This window comes from Callithrix jacchus, chromosome 4 (genome assembly GCF_049354715.1).
Source record: "Callithrix jacchus isolate 240 chromosome 4, calJac240_pri, whole genome shotgun sequence".
Classification (NCBI taxonomy): domain Eukaryota; kingdom Metazoa; phylum Chordata; class Mammalia; order Primates; family Cebidae; genus Callithrix; species Callithrix jacchus.
Window position 1 is genome coordinate 100836719 of NC_133505.1, and position 18994 is coordinate 100855712.

An 18994-nucleotide genomic window follows, 5' to 3' on the forward strand; every position below is an offset into this window, starting at 1 on the left:
GGTAGACTTGATAGAAAGAGCCATTAAGCATGCACGGATGATTAAAACAGGTATACAAGCCAAGTTTATAAACCAGCACGAATGAGAAGCACCCAACCTATTAAACAGACCTGCTTTACCATCCCATCCAGCTAGCAAATACTTAATAAATTATATTGTGTTTAAAAATACTTTACTCAATAATTTTGCAGTACATTACACAGGCAATAGCCCTGTCAGACTATCTAAAGGCACCTGGAAAGTGTTAATTGACAGGAATCTATGCAGTTGGGAGTCCAGTCTTGCATATTGTATGGACTAGTTCTTGACCTATCAATATATAGCCTAGAACAAAGTAAAATATCAAATTATCTTAAAACACATTAGGTTTAGGAAGGACTTGACAGTAGAGTTTAACATATCAAAAAAGAAAACACTGTAAAGTTACATTCTGCTTTAATCTACATAGCATGAAACTCACAAAATGGTTTAGTGGGAAAAGAAATTTGATTTTAGGCATAGACATGCCTTGGTTTGACTCCCTGTTCAGTGGTTTATTATTTGGATAATCTTAGGTATATAATTGAACATTTTATATCTTTGCTTTGAGTTTAGTTAATAATTTTTGTTTTGAAGCATTTGTAGTAAGAGTTTAAAATAGTAAATAAAAGGTAAAAGAGAGACAAAAATAGGTGCAGTGCCAAGAGTATGCATGTGACCAATAAAAGATTTATAATTACATATAACTTAGTTCCTTGGCTAAATTTGGTAGGATTTATTTTTTGAGTAAGGAACTATTAGCAGCATATAACATGTATAAAGTTTCTAGTTCTTACCACAGCTCTGTTTACAACAAGCTGAGCCTCCTTGACAAAGTCATTTAATTTCCTTATAACTTTTGTTTCTATGCCCATTTACTGTGAGAAGAAAAATGAGAGAAAATATTTAGTTTGCTCAAAATGATTTACTAGGTTTTTGTTGTTTAACTGCTCCATAATAACAATAGGACACATTACTTGGCACTTAGGTGTTAGACGCTGTTCTAAATACTTTATATATGATTGATAAATTTAATCCTCAAAAAGCTTATATGAGGAAAGTATTGTTGATATCTAGATCTTAGATATGTAGAAACAATTTACATGAAGTTAAGTAAATGTCCATTGTCACAAAGTTAGTAAGTGCTGGCCTCAGCATCCAATTCAGGTTATAAACTGCAAAGTCTATGTCTTAGCCAATATACTGCACTGCTTTATAACACACTTTTTCAAGTGTGCTTTGTTTCCATAATAATTTTTTGTGTACTTTTTAGTATACATTCCCAAAATGAGAATGATAATTCCTCTAATTAAATTTATATTTAAAATATTTTATATATATTACATTTCAAGAATCTTACTAGGGTAATTTTAATACTTATTCAATTTGTCAAATATAAAATGAACAATGTCAGATTAAATTTCAAAATGAATGTATAATTTAAGATTTATAACTACACATTTAAATCTGATTTACATTAAACTTTAAATTTGCACAGTCATAAAAGTATGTATTCTTAACAATGAACACAAACTCATTTAAAGATCGGCATGGTTTAGTGTACAGAGCAGATATCACTCTACATTTGCAAAATGAATTATTTGTTTCATACAACACTTAGACATCTAACTCTAGAACTTGTCTCTGCACGAAAGTAAATAGTCTAATTACCGATAAATCATAAAAAAATGGAGTCTTATTTTGGCAGTTTCACTCATAAAATTTCTGTATCATCTGAGTGAACAACACTGCAACTGCCATCTTATATGAGAATCAAATAAAATGTATTTATTAGTAAAAGATAAAATACATGTTTTAGAAACACCAAATCTAATAGATAATGGTAATAAAAGTAGGCTATGATATACGTGTAATAAACCACTATATTTAATACATATACATATTATTGTATATGTATTAAACGTACATATTGTCCTTTATATTTAATTTTTGTTTCTTCTGCTATGAATATCTACATAGATACAATAAAAGAGACTGAATACAATTAACCCAGAAAATGACATGTGATCTAACAGGACAAATAGTACCTATTTCCTCAGCAATTATTTTTTTGTTAAATTTTTTATTACATAGGTTATTGCAGAACAGGCGGTGTTTCGTTACATGAATAATTCTTTACTGGTGATTTGTGAGATTTTGGTGCAACCATCACAAAAGCAGTATACACTGCACTAGATTTAGTCTTTATTTTTTTTATTGCATTTTAGGTTTTGGGGTACATGTGCAGAACATGCAAGACAGTTGCATAGGTACACACATGGCAGTGTGTTTTGCTGCCTTCCTCCCCTTCACCCACATTTGGCATTTCTTCCCAGGCTATCCCTCCCCAGTTCCCCCCCACCGCTGCCCCTCCCATATTCCCCCCAATAGACCCCAGTGTTTGGTACTCCCTTCCCTGTGTCCATGTGTTCTCATTTTTCATCACCCACCTATGAGTGCGAATATGCGGTGTTTCATTTTCTGTTCTTGTGTCAGTTTGCTGAGAATGATGTTCTCCAGATTCATCCATGCCCCTACAAAGGACGCAAACTCATCAGTTTTGATTGCTGCATAATATTCCATGGTGTATATGTGCCACATTATCCCAATCCAGTCTATCATTGATGGGCATTTGGGTTGATTCCAGGTCTTTGCTAATGTAAACAGTGCTGCAATGAACATTCGTGTGCATGTGTCCTTATAGTAGAACGATTTATAGTCCTTTGGATATATACCCAGTAATGGGATTGCTGGGTCAAATGAAATTTCTATTTCTAAGGCCTTGAGGAATCCCCACACTGTCTTCCACAATGGTTGAACTAGTTTACACTCCCACCAACAGTGTAAAAGTGTTCCTATTTCTCCACATCATCTCCAGCATCTGTTGTCTGCAGATTTTTTAATGATCACCATTCTAACTGGAGATGGTATCTCAATGTGGTTTTGATTTGCATCTCTCTAATGACCAGTGATGATGAGCATTTTTCATATGTTTGTTGCCCTCATGTATGTCTTCTTTGTAAAGTGTCTGTTCATATCCCCTTTTCCCATTTTTGAATGGGCTTGTTTGTTTTTTTTCCTGTAAATCTGTTTGAGTTCTTTGTAAATTCTGGATATCAGCCCTTTGTCAGATGGGTAAGCTGCAAAAATTTTTTCCCATTCTGTTGGTTGCCGATTCACTCTAGTGACTGTTTCTTTTGCCGTGCAGAAGCTGTGGAGTTTGATTAGGTCCCATTTGTCTATTTTGGCTTTTGTTGCCAATGCTTTTGGTGTTTTGGTCATGAAGTCCTTGCCTACTCCTATGTCCTGAATGGTTTTGCCTAGATTTTCTTCTAGGGTGTTTATGGTGCCAGGTCTTAACCTCACCTCCTTCCCACCCTTTTCCAAGTCCCCGAAGTCCATTGTGTCATTCTTATGTCTTTGCATCCTCATAGCTTAGCTCCTAAGTGAGAACGACAAACAATGTTTGGTTTTTCATTCCTCAGTTACTTCACTTAGAATAATAGTCTCCAATCTCATCTAGGTTGCTGCAAATGTCATTAATTCATTTCTTTTAATGGCTGTTTTTACAGTCCTGTATCTTCATGGGTACTTAATATTAAGCATTAATTTTTTGCCAAATTTTGTTGCAGAGAATATCAGGTTTGCTTTGGGATGTGTTAAATATGCGATGTGTATTAAATATCCAAGAAATCCATATCACTTGCAGAGGAGATTTAATGAGTTCACTAGGAGTGTGTATGAGGAAGATAATATCTGGGTCCTTTATTTCAGAATCCAACAAAGGAGAATTAGAATGAGTGGCCAGTAAATAGGAGGGAACAAGGCAAATAAGATTTGAACTGAATCTCAGCCATTGAATTTGTCAATTTAAGTGATATCTGTATTCTTGACAAGACCTGCTTCATCGAGGAGTATGTTGAAGGTAAAATAGGAGCGGATTTAGTAGAAAATGGGAATTATAAAGGGAGAGGGAGAACTAGTATAGGCCTGTTTCTCAAGGAGATTTCTCTCAAGGATGGGGAACAAATGGGTCAGTAGCTAAAGTAGAAGCTTGGATCAATGGCAAACCCTTTAAGATAGGAGCTATGTCAGTATGTTCCTTTGCTGAAAATGAATCAGGAATGATCGATGACACAGGAGATGGGAAAATTACTAAGTGAAACCGAGAGAGTCAGAATTAATCTATCAGTCTATATTAGTCTAATAAGTATTTATCTAAGAACCTCAGCAGATCTTGGGAACACATATTTGAATAGAAGAAAAAAATTCATGAACTTTTATTTTTGCCATATTTCTGTATTTCCAAATAAATGTTGCCAATGCTAAATGAAGTGCCATATATACAAGCCACCAAATTGAAATATGTTTTAAAAACTAACTTTTTAATAATTTTGTTATTGCATGTATTATAATGGGATGATATTTTAACCCCTAGTTTGTCCACAAGGGGGTAAACATTGATCCTTCTTGGGGAGTGAAAAAAATGACAGATAATATAATAATTTGTTGCTCAAAATGACCACAGTACATAGACAGATATACAGCATTTTTTGTGGTACTAAAATTTAATGAAGGGTGGCAGCATTTAAGAAAAATAAATCCTAAAAAGGCACCTAGAAGGGATAGTAACAAAAAATAATCTAAAAAATCTTCTTTGGGCAAGGGGCAGTAATGAAAAAAAAAAAAAAACAACTAAACAACAGTGACATGTTGTATTTTTTAAAAATCACAGATATACATAGTACAGCATATGAAAAAATGTATATTAGTACATTGATAAAGTCAAGGAATAACATAAACCTTAGTATAAATTGTCAAACAACTAAATATGGATTACTCTTGGCCTCAATCACTTAAAAAACAAAGATGGCTTTGAAATATAGACCATCTGCACCTGCTGCTGAAATGAAGTCTTCTACATATAGACTCAGTCCCTTAGCACCAGGGAATGCAAGACTACCATCTGAGAGGATAGAGATTTGGCCAGACTTTGAGTATATATGAGATGAACCCTAGGTATATGCTGTTCCAGGCTTCTGTGTTCACTTCACTCTGGCCATACTGCTACAGGTAAACCTCTCCTCTATTTTTTTATATGCCCTACTCCCAAAGATGGTGTGCATTTCTGCTGCAGTCCAGTTTACTTTGCCATCCGCCTTCTGGGAACTGGACCCAACATTCTAAACTATCCTTATATTGACTCAATGGAATAAGATCCTGTTCTAAGCAAATTATTGATCTAGAAACAAGTAATGCCAGCCACCTGAATTGTCATGTCACTTAGGCCTAAAACCTCCTGCTCCCATACTTCACTGACACACTTGATTCCCTTAATCACTGGCAAAAATTACATTAAATTATGACTCTGACCCACTCAGATTTAAATTCTTACCAAAATCCCCATTATTCAATGATACAGAGCTCTTAGTATGCTTCGAATCCAGACTATAATTAGTTGTGGCAGGACATATCCTGATGAATAATTAAATTTCAGGAGTATAACTTTCACACCTATTTCTTTATTCATTATTGCACACTTTGAATATTAGGCCATTAAAATAAGTATTTATTACTTTAATCTGAAAAAAGTCCCTGCAAACTCATACTTTCACATTATAGGTAATTATCTTTTTGCTTACAATTTCAACAACATTTCAATCATTTTCTCCAGATTTTGTTTTTACATGCTTTTATATATTCCTATTTTAATATACTCCAAAATGATTTTATTCCTGAAATCAATCAGTTGTATTTGTTTCAGTGAAATAAATATACATATTTTTGGGCATCTTAGATTAGTCACCTTGGACTTGTTGAAAACAGGTATCACACATAAATAATTAAGAAATTGAATACAAAGGTTCATATGATAAAGATCTCAGCATCAGAAATAGTATGAAAGTGTATACATGTGAGAAAAAGAATGTAAAGAGCTAATTCTAATAAAGTAAAAATGTACAAAATAGATGGAAAGAATCAGATAGTGTAAAGAAGATTCCCATAAGATTATATTTTCTTAAAAATAAAACTAATTTATACATTATCTATTTTATACTTAATTTTGAATATTATCAAAGTATAGAAAGTACTGATTTGAAATATATAGTAATATATTTCAATGTTTAATAATTTCTTACTGAAGGTAAATTTGTTTTCAATCTCATTTTATATTTTAGCTGAGAAAAGACCTTTTCACTCAAACTCCAAAGGGGAAAGAAGTCCATGTTTCTAAATCCCAAATTTGCAGTATTATTTATTAAACCATGTAGAAAATAAAAAATGAGAAATTTGTCTGAATGTATAACGTTTTCATACTATATTCACTTGAAATGAAGGCCATGTTAGGAATAGAACATATTCTACTTGCAATGATGAATAACTGGTGCTAACAACGGCTACAGAGGCAGAGCCATTAGAGAGATGGATGAATGTATCAGTAAGTAGAGGCACACATATCTGCTAATGGAAGGTTACGAAGCAAACATTAACAATCAGGAACATTAATATATTCTCCTACACCAATGCTTTCTCAATACTGACTTTTGACAGGTACAATCTGGCTCCCATATGTCTCTGGCTAAACTGCTGGGACAGTTTTTGTTTGGAACACAAACATGTCTGCAAATTTGCCTTCAAGATGATAGAAACAACTGAGACAAAGTATTTAGATTTTTTTGTGTTTTGTATACAGTGGAACACATCTCTTTGAATAGACAAATGAGAAGACTGGCCTATGAAGTACAAGAATGTCACGTTTTATTGTGCTTCATTATATTGTGCTTTGCAGATACTATGTTTTTACAAACTTTGTATCAAGTAGGCTTATTGGAATTATTTTTCCAGAAAGATGCACTAACTTGGTGTCTGTACCATATTGGTAATTCTTGCAGTGCTTTAAACTTTTTTGTTATTATTGTTTATTATAGTGATCTGTGATCAGTGATCTTTGAGGTTCTAGTTTAACTGTATTAGTGCCCCCACAAACTCTGTCCATATAAGACAGCAAATGCAATTAACAAATATGTTTATCTGACTGCTCCACCAACCACCCACTCCCCCATCTCTAATTCTCTGCAGGGTTCCCTGTTCCCTAAGACACAATAATATTGACCTGAGGCCAGTTAGGAACCCTACGACAGACTCTAAGTGTCAAGTAAAAAGGATGACTCATATGTATCTTGTTTTAAATAAAAAGCTAGAAATAATTAAGCTTAGTGAGGAATGCATGGTGAACACTGAGACAGGTCAAAAGCCAGATCTCTTTTGCCAGACGATGAAGTTGTGAATGCTACAAAAAAGATCTTGAAGGAAATTTAAAGTGCTGCTTCAGTAAACACATGTATGATAAGAAAGTGGATCAGCCTTATGGCTGATATGGAGAAAGTTTTTGTATTTTAGTTAGATTAAACAAGCCAAAACATTCCCATAAACCAAAGACTAATGCAAAGCCAGGCCCTAACTCTCTTCAATTCTGTGAAGGCTGAGAGAGACCTAAGCCACAGAACAGTTGGAAGTCAACAGAAATTGGTGCATAAGGCGTAAGAAAAGAAGCTGTCTCCACAACATAGAAGTATAAGGTAAAGCAGCAAGTGCTGATGGAAAAGCTGCAGCGAGTTACCCATAAGATCTAGCTAAAATCACTGATAAAGGTGGCTACACTAAAAGTAATACTTTCCATGTAGATGATAGAGTCTTCTGTTGGAAGAAGATGCCATCTAGGACTTTTATAGCTAGAGAGGATAAGTAAATGCCTGGCTTCGAAGTTTCAAAGGACAGGGTTACCGTCTTCTTAAGGGCTAATGCAGCTAGTGACTTTAAGTTGAAGTGCATGCTCATTGATGATCCAGAAAATCCTAGGACCTTTAGGAATTATGCTAAATTCACTCTGCCTGTGCTCTAGAGAATTAAAAAAAAAAAAAAAAAAGCCTGGATGACAACACATCTGTTTATGGCATGATTTATTGAATATTTTAAGCCCAAATATTGAGACCTGCTGCTCAGAAAATATATCTATATATCTATATCTATATCTATATATCTATATATATCCTTTTGAAATGTTACTGCTCATTGATGATGCAACTGGTCATTGAAGATATCTTAGGGAGATGTGCAAGGCAATTAGAGTTGTTCAAAGGCATGCTCGCACAACCTCAATTCTGTAGCCTATGGGTCAGAAATTTTTTTTTAATTTTTAAATCTTATTCCTTAAAAAATATTTTTGTAAAAATACTAACTTCCATAGACAGTAATTCCTCTGATGGATTTGGGAGAAGTAAATTGAAAACCTTCTGGAAATGATTTGCCATTCTACATGCCATTAAGAACTTTCCTGGTTCTTGGGAGAAGGTAAAGACAAAAAAATTAACAAGAGTTTGGAAGACGTATATTCTAACTCTCATGGATGACTTTAAGTGGTTCAATACTTTACTGTAGGAAGTATTCACCCATTTAATGAAAATAGCTAGATAACTATAATTAGATGTAGAGCCTGAAGATAGGAGTGAATTGCTACAATCTTATGATAAAACTTGAATAGGCAAGGAGTTGCTTCCTATGCATAATTTAGATAAAGTGGTTTTTAAGGTGGAGTCTACTCCTGGTGAAGATTCTGTGATCATTGTTAAAATGACAACAGAACATTTAGAATACTACATAAACTTAGTTGATGAAGTAGCAGCAAAATTTGAGAGGATTGACTTCAATTTTGAAAGAGGTTCTATGGGTAAAATGCTAACAAACAGCATTTCATGCTCCAAAGAAATCTTTCTGTTTCATGAAAGGAAGAGTCAATTGATACAGCAAAGTTAATTGACTCATTTTAGAAAATTGTTTACAGCCATCATAATTTTCATCAACAATTACACTGATCACTCAGCAGCCATCAACATCACGGCAAGACCCTTCACCAATGAAAAGAGTAGGATACACCAAAGATTCAAATGATCACTCGTATTTTTTAGCAATGTAGCATTTTTAACTTAGGTGTCTATAATTTTTATATATAATGCTACTGCACACTTATAAACTACAGTATAGTATAAACATACCTTTTAATGTAATAGGAAACTGAGATCTACACAACTTCAAAGCCATGTTTTTTTAATGTTCTTTATGCCAAGCTATACTGAAACACAATCTGTGAAGTGATATTTTAAGAAATGGCATTGAACAATAACATGTGTAACCACACACACACATGAACACATGTGGATTTTTGTTATACAACTATTCTAGTCCAATATAATCTGTTTTAATCTTAGCTAAATTGCAAATTTCTGAATTTTCTTGATTTTATTATTATTATTATTAGAGACAGGGTCTCTCTGTCACCCGGTCTGGTGTGCAGTGGCACTATCACTGGTCACTGCAACGTCCACCTCCTGTGCTCAAAGGGTCCCCACACCTCAGCTTCCTGAGTAGATAGGACCAGAAGCACACCACCACTGTCATCTAAATTTTGTAGAAATGGGTTTTTGCCATGTTGCCCAGGCTGGTCTCAAACTCCTGGACTCAAGCAGTCTACCTGCTGCAGCCTCCCAACGTGCTGGGATTACAGGCATGAGCCACTGTGCTTGGCTGATAAATTTTCATAAGTTCTATTTGACTCTCTCTCCTTGTTATAGGTTATGTTTATACTTCCTACAGATCATATTTTCTTTTCATTTTTGACTTTATATTCTTGAAGGTGATTATAAGAAACACTCAAATTATTATTTGCAATTATTTTCCTCTTTTCACCAGAACATTACACTAAATCCCTGTAACAATGTTATCAGTGCCTACTTCCTTTTTTTATTTTTTGAGATGGAGTCTCCCTGTGTTGCCCAGGTTGAAGTGCAGTGGCACTATCTTTGCTCACCACAACCTCTGCCTCCCGCATTCCAGCGATTTTCCTGCCTCAGCCTCCAGAGTAGCTGGAACTTCAGGTGTGCACCACCACACCTGGCTAATTTTTTGCATTTTTAGTAGAGATGGGGTTTCACCATGTTAGCTAGGATGGTCTCGATCTCCTGACCTCTTGATCTGACCGTGTCAGCCTCCCAAAGTGCTAGGATTACAGGCATGAGCCACCATGCCCAGCCCCTACCTCTTAAATTCTATAAAATTTACTAATTCTTCCAATATTTATTATTTATATCATTACAGAGCACATGAAATATTAATTTCTTATTGCTTTTTTAACATGTTACCAAAAACATAATGGCCTAAAACAACACGAATATGTTATTTTAAATTTCTGTAGGTTAGAAGTCTGAAACATACATATAGATATTGACATGGCTGTTTTCCTTCTGGATGCTCTAACCTGTTCTATTCTTGTCTTTGTCTTTTGTTTTGTCTTTCCCAGTATCTAGAGGCAACCACCACTCTTTGGCTCATAGCACCTTCCTCTCTCTTCAAAATCACAGATGCATCTCTTTTAATTCTACATCCATCTCCACATGTCAATTCTCTGACTGTCCTCCTCCTTCCCTATATCATTGCAATGACCTGTGTTTACATGAGTTCACCCAAAGGATCCAGGACAATCTCACCATCTCAAAATCCTTAATTTAATCACATATAAAAAGTCCTTTTTGCCATGTAAGGCAATATATTCACTGCTTCTGGAAGTTAGAAGGCAGAGATATTTGGGGTGGGATGAAGGAGTAGGCATTACTCTGCCTGCCTCAATAGTATTATTTAATGTATAATTTTGATTTGATTTTTCAATACACAAAAGCTAAGTTTTGCTTATAATAATGAAATATTTTTACCAACACATGCCATTATATTAGAATAGCTTTTGAATCTTTACTGTCCATTATGACAGAAATAAGCTAGTGAAAAATCTGCTGGAATGGAGAGTCAGAATACTAAGGATGCCATTCAAGAGCAAGAGCTACAACGATTTCTCCATGGCCAAATTAGTTCATTTGAGGGGATTTTAGTCCATCCATAGATTAAACTAGACATTAAACCCATTCAAACTAGCTATTTAAAAATATAGAAAATTAATGTTTTCTATACTTGTCATTCTCCTGACACTAAGATTATAAAACAGGTTTTTCCATGTACCTGGCACCTATGGTCTGCCTTTCAGTTGACATAATAATGACACTTGTGGTCTTCCTATAAGCAACATTTTAAAAGATTATTGCAATTTTACCAAAAATATTTAAAAGTTTGCCGAAATTTTTAAAAATAATCTTTGTAAACAATCTACATCATGCACTGCTATTCAAACTTCACTTCTGTTTTCTTAGGACGAAGACTTGAAGGCATATATCCCAGACTAATAGTGGTGGGGCAGAAGTATATATTCTTACTTTAGGAAAAAAAACTAGCAAATATTTGGAAAATAATGCAGTCTGCACACTATAAGAAAAGTTAATTGATTCGTTATGAATAAGCCGTCTATTCCACCTGGGTTATGTTTTCATTTTTCTTACATAAATATCAGAAATTTGTAATAAGCTATCTAACTTCTTTGATAGGCTAGAATTTTAAGCAAAATTTACAGTGGATATACAAGCATATAAACTATAACTGCATACTAATCTCTTTTGTCTTCATATCTATTTTTTAACCTAATTTGATGCTGCCCTCATTCTTCATATTTATTTTTTAGTACTTTGAAAATTGAGATGCAACTTACAAACAATAAAGTTTACCAAATTCAGGTGTAGTTTTTAATGAGGTTGAAGAATGTAAAATTTGTGTAACTTCTACCACAATAATGATAGTAGAATATTCCCTTTTTCTCATGCCCCTGTGCATCTTCCTCTCTTTTATTTTATCTATTGGCAACTATTAGTCTATTTCCTGTGTTTTATGTTTATAAAGATGTTATATAAATGGAATTATATTATATATAGCATGTGATGTCTGGAATGTTGAATGCATCAGTATTCCATTCCTTTTATATTGCCTTGTTGTATTCCATCATAAGGGAAATCCATTCTTAGGGTAATAAATAATATGGTTGTTTCCAGTTTGGGAAAAACATAAGGGGGCTATGAATATCCTTATACAATGCTTTATGTGAACATATACTTCTATTTCTTTTATGTATATGTTTAGCAGTAAGAGTGATTGCTGAAACACAGGGTAAATACATAATTGACTTTTAAGAAATGGTAAAAATGTTTTGCAAGTATCTTTACCTTTTCCCATTCTCACAAGCAATGTATAAGGATTCTGTTAATCTATATCCCCGCCAAAAATTAGTAGTCAGGCTTTTACATTTTACACATTCTGATGTTTGGGTAGTGGTAACTCTTTACAATTTTAATGTATATTTCTCTGATACCTAACAATACTGGGCATCTTTATTGTGTAATGTTTTTGTCTTTTATATACCAATTTTGTGAACTATTGGTTCAAATATGTCTCCAATATTTATAAGATTGTCTCAATATTGAAATGCAAGGGTTCATTATATATTCTCAATACAAATAATGTATATTTTGAAAATATTTTATCTATGTGACTTTCTATTTCCCTAACAGAATGTTTTGAAATACAAAAGGTTTTAATTTTGATGAACTACAATTAGCATTTTATGACAGGTGTTTCGTTTACTAAAAACTTCTTGTCTAATAGTCTTCAGTGCCCTCACCCCCATCTCCCCTCACTGCATGCTACCAGGAGCCATACAATTTTTGCTCTCATGATGAGATCTATGGTTCATTTTCATTGAGGTTTTGGTGAGGGGTTTCATTGTTTTTTTCATATGGGCATAAAATTATCCTAGCACAATTTGTTGAAATGACTGAATTGAATTATCTTGCCAAATTTGCTGAAAATCATTTGATTACTTATGTATGTGTCCACTTTTGAACTCTGATGCATTTATCTATGCACCTATCGTTTATACCAGCATTATGCTGTTTTGATTAATGTAGATTTGTAGTAAGATTTGAGATCAATTAGTGTGAATTCTACAACTTTGCTTTACTCGTTAAAACATTTTTGGCTATTCTATGTTCTTTGTATTTCCATATCAAATGTAGAAATAGCTTATTAATTAATCCAAAAATTATCCACTAATTTAAGCAAGAAATTGTATTGAATCTGTGGAAAAGAAATAGGAAGATGTGACTATCCTGCAATTATAATCTTGTCATCCATGAGCATATTGTATCTCTACACTTAAGACTTATGTAATTTCGATTCGCAGATGTTTGTAGTTTTCAGTGACTACAACATTTACATATGTGTTTAACTTTTATATACATTTTGTTAAATTTCTAAATAATTCATATTTTTGATGACATTGTAATTCCAAATGCTAATTGCTGAAATACAGAAACACAATTATTCGTTTTTACATATGGATTTAGCCTATGATCTTATTCAATTTATTACTTGAATAATTATTTTGTGTATTAAGAGTTTATTGATGATGATTTCATCTATGAATACAGTCTGTTTTTAGGCTTCCATTTCAGTTTGTATTTACTTTATTGCTTCATTTTTGTTGTGTTATTGAACTGGCTAGGATGTCTAGTACTGATATGAATAGAAGTGATGAGAGTAGACACTGTATTTTCTTTCAAATCTTTAGTATTGTGGGTTGTTCCTAAATATGCTTTACAGTGACTTTTTTTAGTCCTAGAGGTTGAGAGCTTTCATCATGAATAAACTGACGAATTGTTAGCTTTCATCAAATGTTTTTCTACTTTTATGGAGATGAATACATTTGTTATTTTATTGGTCTTTATTACCCTAATGCAGTTAATTTTATTTTATACATTGCTAAAACAACTGGCTAATTTAAAAAAAGCTTCTGTTTATATTTTAAAAAGATAATATTCTCTAATTTCTTTTTTTATGTTTCATAAATTGTTTGTGTGAAATATTATCCTAATCAAATACCTTAAAATGTTTCTAGCTTTCCTTCATTGGATAATTTTCATAGAGTTGGTAGCATATTTTCCTAAAATCTCTGGTAAAGTTGGTAAAGTTCACCAGTAAAGCTTTCTGAGCCTGAGTTTTCTTTCAAAATGTTTTCTAAATTTCTTTAATGGATATATGCCTATTCAGCCTATTTATTTGAGTGAATTTTGATAATTTGGGTCTTTAAAGGAAAATTTCTATTTTGTTTAAGCTGTCAACTTTATTGGCATAAAACTGTGTGTACTATTTTCTCATTATTTAATGCCATAGTATCTGCAGGGATATTTCCTCTTATTCTTGATATTTTAATTTTTATCTTCTCTATTAGCACCAAAACATATCATTATTTTTAAATATTATCTATTGTCTCTTAGTAGCATCTGCTATTCTCTATTTCCTTTAGAGCAATGCTCTAACTGCATCCCATAAGTCTTAACATGTCATGTTTTTTTATATGCCTGTTCAAGATGTTACTTAATTTCCATTTTGATGAATACTTTCAGCCACAGTTTTTTTAGTATTTAGTTGTATAATTTTCAGCTATCCACGGATTTTCTTAAGGCTTTATTTATTTTGTTTTATTTTAATTTCTTTTATTTTCAGACCCAAAACGTACTCTATAATTCAATCTTTTGAAATATATTGATACGTTCTTTATGACAGGTTTATCACAGGTCTATCTGTGAATGCTCTTTGAAAACATAGAAAGAATATGTACTCTTTCCTTGTTGAATGCAGCTTTCTGTGAATTTCACCTTGATTAAGTTATTAATTGTATCAACCAGACATTCCAACTCTTTTTGGAAAAAAAAAAACCTGCAATTTTTAGTGCAGCATTTCTTTCTATTGCTCTGAAAGGTGTGTTCCAGTTTTCAATTCAAATTTTGAATCTGTACATTTTTCTTTCCTTGTCAGTTTTAACTTCACATATATGCTCTGTTATTATAAATTGTTATATCTTCTTCACATTACATTGACTTACTTAATTTTCTCATGCTACAATCCTAGAGTTTAAGCCTATCTTGCCTGACCATGTTTTAAACAGTATCTTTTATTGATGTGTTATAATTCTAAACCATTTTCTCTCAGAATTCAAAGCACTTGACAGTTGATTTTCACAATATCTATGAAAATGACAAGAACTTAAACAAATTTATAAGAAAAAAGCAACCCCAACAAGAAGTGGACAAAGAATATGAAGACACTTCTCAAAAGACATTTATGCAGCCAACAAACATAAGAAAAAAAGCTCATCATCACTAGAAATGCAAATCAAAACCACATTGAGATACCACCTATGCAAGTTAGAATGGCAGTCACTAAAAAAATTCAGGATACAACAGATGCTGAAGAAGATGTGGAGAAATAGAATGCTTTTACACTGTCGATAGAAGTATAAATTACTTCATTCATTGTGGAAGACAGTGTGGCCTGTCCTTAGGGATCTAGAATTAGATATCATTTGACCCAACAATCCCATTTCTGGGTATATACCCAAAGGATTATAAAACATTCTATTATATAAACACATGTATACGTATGTTTATTGCAGCACTGTTCTCATTAGCAAAGACTTGGAACCAACCCAAATGCTCATCAATGATAGACTGGAAAAAGAAAATGTGGCACATATACACCATGGAATACTATGCAGCCATAAAAAGGGATGAGTTCATGTCCTTTGCAGGGACATGGATAAAGGTGGAAACTATCATTCTCAGGAAACTGACACAAGAACAGAAAACCAAACTCTGCATGTTCTCACTCATAAGTGGATGTTTAACAATGAGAACACATGGACACAGGGTGAGAAATATCACACAGTGGAGCCTGTTCATGGATGGGGGACTAGGGGAGGGATAGAAGAGGATGGTGGGATAGGGGAGGGATAGCATTAGAAGAAATACCTAATGTAGAAGATGGGGTGATGGATGCAGCAAATCACCATGGCATGTGTATACATATATAACAAACATGCATGTTCTACACATGTACTCCAGAACTTAAAGTATAATAAAAATAAAATAGCAAATTTTAATATTTAATTTTTAATTGAAAAACAATGGCCTGGTGCAGTGGCTCACACCTGTAATCTCAGCACTTTGGGAGGCCGAGGCAGGTGGATCACAAGGTCAAGAGATCGAGACCATCCTGGTCAACATGGTGAAACCCCGTCTCTACTAAAAATACAAAAAATTAGCTGGGCACGGTAGCAAGTGTCTGTAATCCCAGCTACTCAGGAGGCTGAGGCAGGAGAATTGCCTGAACCCAGGAGGCGGAGGTTACAGTGAGCCGAGATCGTGCCATTGCACTCCAGCCTGGGTAACAAAAGCGAAACTCCATCTCACAAAAAAAAAAAAAAGAAAAAAAAAAAAAAAAGAAAAAGAAAAAGAAAAGCAATGATTGTGTATATTCATAGAGCACAGTGTGATGTTTTGACTTATGTGTATATTGTAGCAATACTTATGCACTATTTCATTTTGAGGTGAAGTTAAAAATCTATCCTTTTAGCAATTTTATAAAACTTTTATTTTAGGTTCAGGGGTACATGTAAAGGTTAGATAGGTAAACTTGTGTTACAGGGTTTGTGGTACAGATTATTTCATCATCTAGATATTAAGCCTAGTACCCAATAGTTATTTTTTTCTTCCCCTCTCCCTGCTCCCACTTTTCACACTCAAGTAGACTCCAGTGTCTATTGTTCCCTTCTTTGTGTTAGTGAGTTCTTATCATTTAGCTCCCACTTATAAGTGGGATCATGAAGTATTTAGTTTTCTGGTCCTGTGTTAGTTTTCTAAGGATAATAGCCTTGAGCTCCATCCATGTTACTGCAAAAAAACATGATCTCATTATTTTTTACATCTACATAGTGTTCCGTGGTGTATACATGCCACTTTTTTTTTTTTTAAATCCAATCTGTCATTGATGGGCATTTAGGTTGATTCCATGTCTTTGTTATTGTGAATAATGCTGCAATGACTATTCAGATGCATGTGTCTTTATGGTAGAATGATTTATATTCCTCTGGGAATAAACCATGTAATGGGATTGCTAGATAGAATGGTAATGCTGCTTTTACCTCTTTGAGGAATTACCATACTGCTTTCCACAATGATTGAAATAATTATTCTCCCATCAACAATGTATAAGCATTCCCTTCTCTCTTGAAACTTCACCAGCATCTGTCAATTTTTGGCATTCTCTTGATAGCTATTCTGATTGGTTTAAGACAGTTATCTTATTGTGATTTTGATTTGCATTTCTCTAATAATCAGTAATGTTGAGCTTTTCTCATATGTTGGTTGCTTGTATGTCTTCTTTTGAAAAATGTTTGTTCATGTCCTTTGTCAACTTTTTAATGAAGTAATGTTTCTCTTAAAAATATGTTTTAATTCCACAGATACTGGATATTAGATGTTTGTTAGATGTATAGCTTGCCAATATTTTTTCCAATTCTGTAGGTTGTCTGTTTACTGTTGATAGTTTCTCTTACTGTTCAGAAGCTTTTAAGTTTAACTTGATCCCACTTGTCAATTTTTGCTTTTGTTGCAATTGCTTTTGATGTCTTTTTCATAAAATCTTTGCCCATTTCCATGTCCAGAATGATATTGGTTGTCTTCAAAGAGTTTTATAATTTTGGGTTTTACATTTAAGATTTTAATTCCTCTTGAGTTGATTGTTATATATTGTGTGAAAAAGGGGTCCAGTTTTAATCTTCTGCATATGACTAGCCAGTTATCCTAGTGGCACTTATTGAATTGGGAATCCTTTCTCCATTGCTTATTTGTGTCAACTTTATCAAGAACAAAGCTAACAAAAGCTTTTGTAGGTGTACAGTCTTATTTCTGGGTTCCCTATTCTTTTCCATGAACCTACGTGTCTATTTTTGTGCCAGTACCGTATTGTTTTGTATAATGTAGACCTCTAGTATAGTTTGAAGGTAGGTAGCATGAGGCTCCAGCTTTGTTCTTTTTGCTTAGGATTGCCTTTGGTATTCAGGCTCATTTGAGTATAACATGAATTTTAAAATAGTATTTTTCTAATTCTGTGAAGAATACAAATGGTCATTTAATGGAAATAGCATTCAATCTATAACTTGCTTTCGGCATTATGGCCATTTTCACAATAACGTTTCTGTCCATGAACTTGGAATGTTTTTCCATTTTCCTTGTGTCTTCTCTGATTTCTTCAAGCAGTGTTTGTAATTCTCATTGTAGAGATCTTTCACCTCCCTGGTTAGCTGTATTTCTAGGATCTTAATTCTTTTTGTGACAATTTTCAGTGAAATTGCCTTCCTGATTTGGCTCTCAGTTTGGTTGTTGTCGGTGTGTAGGAATACTAGTGATTTTTGTACATGAATTTTGTATCTTGAAACTTTGCTGAAGTTGTTTATCTGCTGAAGGAGCTCTTGAGTAGGGATTATTGGGTTTCTATATATATAAAATCATGTTTTCTGCAAACAGGCATAGTTTGACTTTCTCCCTTCCTATCTGGAAGCCCTTTATTTCTTTCTCCTTATTGCTCTGCAAGGACTTCTTATACTATTGTGAATAGGAGTGTTGAGAGAGGAATATTTTTTCAAAACAGTTGCATATTATTATAAACTATAGTCACCATACAGTACAAGACATTACTAAAACTTTTTCTGTGTGCCTTTTGATCAACCTCTCCTTTTCCTCACTTTTCTCTTGTGTTTCCATCCATTACCCTCTCTGCTAAGCACATTTCTAATATTTGTGTCTATGAAATTAATTTTTTTAAATTTTACATATAACTGAGATCATACAATGTTAGTCTTTATGAAGTTAGTTTATTTCACTTAGCATAATGTCCTCCATTTCCATTCATGTTGTTATGAATGATATGTTCTTCTTCTTCTAAGACTATAGTATACCATTGTGGATATATGCCACATTTTAAATTTGTTCATTCTTTTCTTGACACTTAGATTGCCTCTGTGTCTTAGCTTTTATGAATGATGTTGAAATGAACATGAAAGTGCAGTTATTTCTTTGTCATAATTTCTATCCCTTTGAATATATATATATGTATGTATGTATATATATGTATATTCAAAGGGATATATACA